The sequence below is a fragment of the Palaemon carinicauda genome, chromosome 17, assembly GCF_036898095.1.
Source record: "Palaemon carinicauda isolate YSFRI2023 chromosome 17, ASM3689809v2, whole genome shotgun sequence".
Classification (NCBI taxonomy): domain Eukaryota; kingdom Metazoa; phylum Arthropoda; class Malacostraca; order Decapoda; family Palaemonidae; genus Palaemon; species Palaemon carinicauda.
The window spans coordinates 37,279,323-37,284,322 of NC_090741.1; the positions used below are offsets into that span (position 1 = coordinate 37,279,323).

At 39.0% G+C, this 5,000-nt stretch overlaps 1 protein-coding gene across 3 annotated transcripts in view; it reads right to left on the bottom strand.

Annotated features, from left to right (window-relative positions):
• Window positions 1-5,000, bottom strand: part of LOC137656678 (frequenin-1) — a 460,083-nt gene that overhangs the window by 164,968 nt on the left and 290,115 nt on the right. The window lies entirely within an intron of this gene.

Below are 5,000 nucleotides of genomic sequence, written 5' to 3' on the forward strand. Positions count from 1 at the left end.
GGAAATTGGTAGAATTGAGATTGAATGCTGTTGTTTTCCCTTGGTGTGAGAGAGAGAGAGAGAGAGAGAGAGAGAGAGAGAGAGAGAGAGAGAGAGTTTCGCTAAGTGGTTAATAGAGAAAATGATCAGAGAAAGTTAAGGGATAAAAAGACCAAAATAGGTAATGGGAAAAAATCTTTAATATAGTTAAACGTAAAAATTCCCCGAAATTTTTTAGGAAATATTAATTCCTTAACAGATGAATAAACGATACGAACCTATCCCGCCCCCTCCCCCCCCCCAAAAAAAATGGATCTATGGTCCATTTCTTTTAGCAAGTCATATTTGCACCGACTCGCAACGGTGCCCTTTTAGCTCGGAAAAGTTTCCTGATCGCTGATTGGTTGGACAAGATAATTCTAACCAATCAGCGACCAGGAAACTTTTCCGAGCTAAAAGGGCACCGTTGCGAGTCGGTGCAAATATGACTCGCTAAAAGAAATGGACTATAGTTAGAAAATTTCCCCAGAATCAACGTGGAAATACCCAAAATACAAACTTAGGAGGACATTCCTTCATCATAAATTATGAAAAATTATGAAAACTATTGAACCTCCTAAATGAGGACTACAGCCAATCAATCCAAAGAAATGGGCAAATCCCCCAGATATAAAACAATGGAAGACGCCCCCCTCTCATAAAGGAATAAGGGAGAAAATCTCCCCGTGAAAGGAGAAGTCAGGGTAGAAATACCCTCTTCCCTAAAGTTATCAGAGGAAAACTTCGTCCCATCTCTATCAAAGGGGAGCAATTCCACCCAAAAAATAATGAATCAATCCCCTCAAAATATAGAATTAATCCCCAAAATAAGGAACTAATGCCCCAGAATAAGGGATCAATCCTTCAAAAAACAAGGAATCATCTTCCTCGAAATAAGGAATTAATCCCCCAAAATAATGAATCAATTCCCCAAAATATGGAATCAATCCCTCAAAAATAAGGAATCGATCCACAAAAATAAGTAATCATTCCGCCCAAAATAAGGAATCAATTCCCAAAATAAGGAACGAATCCCTCAATAAAATAAGGAAGCAATCTCCCCAAAATAAGAAATCGATCCCCAAAATAGGGAATCAATCCCACAAAAATTAAGGAGTCAATCCCCCAAAATAAAGAGTCAATACCCCCAAAATAAGAAGTCGATTATCCCAAAATAGGGAATCAATCCCCAAAATAAGGAATCAATCCACTCCCCTCCAAAAATAAGGAATTAAGCCCCCAAATTAGGAATCAATCCCCCAAAATAAATCAATCCGCCCCCCAAAATAAGGAATCAATTCCCGCAAAATTAAGGAATCAATCCACCCACTACAAATAAGGAATCAATCCCCCAAAATAAGGAATCAATTCCCGCAAAATTAAGGAGTCAATCCACCCACTACAAATAAGGAATCAATCCCCAAAAATAAGGAATCAATTCCCGCAAAATTAAGGAATCAATCCACCCACTACAAATAAGGAATCAATCCCCCAAAATAAGGAATCAATTCCCGCAAAATTAAGGAATCAATCCACCCACTACAAATAAGGAATCAATCCCCAAAAATAAGGAATCAGTTCCCGCAAAATTAAGGAATCAATCCACTCACCAAAAATAAGGACTCAATCCCAAAAAATACGGAATCAATCCCCCCTAAAAACATAAGGGATAAACCCTCTCTAAAAAAAATAAAGGGCAAAGGGTTAAGAATTACCGGATAATCGAGCCAGTGACTACAGCAACGCCCCTTCTCGGAGGCTTTAAAGCTGAGTGTCACGTGTTCTATTGACCCAGTCTGACCTTTAACCACCCCCCCTCCCCCCTGGGAAGGGTCAGAGGGGGTCAGGGGAAAGGGGGAGAGGAGGACCATACAGAGGGTAGGGGAGGAGAAGAAGTGAGAGAATTGGGGGTGTTGCAGGAGTTTACAACAGCAGCAGGATACCAGTATAGGAGGCGGGGTTGGCATTTGGACCTCTGCAGGATCTGAGTACCTCCCTTGTCAAAGGCCTGGAAGAGAGGAGGAGGAGGAGGAGGAGAAAAAAAGATGAGGAAAATTAGGCGAAATAAGAAGAAGAGAAGGAGCGAGAAGAAAACGGAAGTGGTAGTATCAAAGTGAAATAAGGAGAGTAGAAGAAAAAGAATGAACGAAAATTAAGAGGAAAAGTAGAGAAAATGGGGAGAAGAAAAAATTAAGGAGCTGAGTTGGATGGATAGGAAATCAGGAAGATGGAATAAGAGGACAAAGGAATAGGAGAGGGAGGGAAGGAAGGAAATGGGGAATAGGAGAGGGAGGAAAGGAAGGAAATGGGGAGTAGAAAAAGGAAGAGGTATATTTCTTTTCATTGAAAAATAAAACCTCCCTCTCACATACTTGATTACCCGAGCGTGTCAATGGCAGTCCCAGTATTCCACTAACTCTATTTTAGTGGGGGCAGAACAAAAAATCCAATGGCCTAGGTGAGAGAGAGAGAGAGAGAGAGAGAGAGAGAGAGAGAGAGAGAGAGAGAGAGAGAGAGAGATGCGTTATTTTCTCTCTTCATATCACTTTAAATCACTTTCACCTCTAAATGGTTTTGAAGATTTGGAATTCACAACCTACCCACATGTTCCCAGACTTTTATAACCTATAGGATAAAAAAAGAAAAAAAAACCTGTTCATTTGCTTATTCCTCTTAATCTTCGGGTCTGGGCTAGATGGTGGCCTGGTTACCGAATCAGTAGTTGATTCATACTCCTAATTTATCATTATTTACATAACTAATTAAAGTAACTCCAAAGAGGGTAGTGCCGTGCCGGCAGTGCTCCTCAAGCGGTTCCCTGTAGGCAGTACTATAAGGTCTTTGCATCGTCCTATCCGCTCTTAGTTGCACTCACTTTTCAGTCTTTTACCATACCTCCGTTCCCGCTTCCCCTATTACATTTTGCTGTCCAGCCTCTTAAACTTTTCCCTCCTGATGTTACCGTGGGGATTTCCTCTCAGTTGCACATGGGCGATGGATGGCCTTGCAGACCCCGGCGCCGGCCTTTCTGACCCAATGAATAAATCCAATAAAAATAGGGCAACACCCCTGTATAATATAAATCAAAGTGTCTGGCTCTACATACACACACACACACACACACACACATATATATATATATATATATATATATATATATATATATTATACATATATATATACATATATATATACATATATATATTATATTTATAAATATATATGAGCATATATATTTATATTCATATATCTATCTATCTATCTATCTATCTATCTATCTATCTATATATATAATATATATATATATATATATATATATATATATATATATATATATATATATATTATTTGCGGTCACGCCCAATGAAATGGCAGCGGTCGTGGACGGGAAGGATTGAAACTGTGTGTATGCGCGTTTGCGCGTACACTAGTAACTAAATAATTTCTGAAATAAATACACACGCAATCAAAATCATACAAGACTCAAATGATAAAAGAAGTCTGTTTTTAATTTGACATCGCTGTAGAGAGAGTTGAATCCGAAATTATAAAGATAACGAAAACAGAACCGTCTGTCCCCCCCCCCCCCCGCCCCACCTTTCCAACTTCAAAAAAAAATTTTAACAGAGAAACCATCCCGTTGACAAATGACTCTTTTCAGTCCCCCCTTTTTTCCCGAAAAAAATAAAAAAAATATTCTCTGTATCTATTGTAGTTGATGCTTGGGGCCATTATTCTTACAATAGGTTTTTGGTTGGTCTTTTGCAGGGAAAGGATAGATACACAGCTGGAGACAGAAACGCAATTTAGGAATTATAATTTTCTTTCACGAAAAGGAGATAAAAGAAAAAATTGTCAGAAAAGACAAAAACTGGAACTTTTTCTTTTTTTTTACTTTTTTTTTGTTTAGAGTTTTAGCTAAAAGAATGGCCGTCCTGTTGACAAAATGCCACAAGAGAGAGAGAGAGAGAGAGAGAGAGAGAGAGAGAGAGAGAGAGAGAGAGAGAGAGAGAGAGACTGAACAAATTGTACAAGAGAAATGAAAGGGAGATATACTGTACAAGTTCGGTATAGAAATGGCAGAAGGATAAAAAAGGCTAGCCAGCCTACTGCCTATTTCCGAACACTCCTCTGAGAGAGGGAGAGAGAGAGAGAGAGAGAGAGAGACTGAACAAATTGTACAAGAGAAATGAAAGGGAGATATACTGTACAAGTTCGGTATACAAATGGCAGAAGGATAAAAAAGGCTAGCAGAGAGAGAGAGAGAGAGAGAGAGAGAGAGAGAGAGAGAGAGAGAGAGAGAGAGAGAGTGTGTGTATATACGTCATTATAGTCAACTGAAATGAGGAAAAGGGAACTGAACTTATAGCTAAGCATCTATTAGCAATGGGTCACAACGATGCCAATGAATAAACGAACACATTTTCTAGGAGTTTTGTTGACAAATTTATACCAGACATGTCTTGGAGATATTACAGCTAAATCACCATCTAAAATAGTAGTTTTTACCGGATTTCAATTTTGTTTTAAATCCAGTTACTAAAACTACTCAGGCTTTAACTGCGCCTATTTGGGATCGGTACGGTGTGTGGAGTCACACAAGGTCTGGCAATAGGACCAGGGAGGCCATTCTATTATATTTTGGTACTTGATATGTTTCCCTCGGTAAGGTTACATCTAATCCAGAGAGGCAAGGCGAATGCAAGTGAAGTTTATTCAACAAGACAACGATCTTGTATACAGACAGTTGAGGGCAAGAATGACGAAAAATTCAAAGAGTATAAAACATGCGATAGCTGGCTTAAACAGGGTTATATTACCAGTGCGGGAGCGAGTGAAGATTAATAAAGAGCGTATATACAGACAGTTGAGAGGAAGAATGACACAAAAATTCAAACACTATAAAATATGTGATGGCAAGCTTAAACAGGTTTCTATTCCCAGTGCGTGGGCGAGCGAGAGATAAAAAAAGTCAATAACGC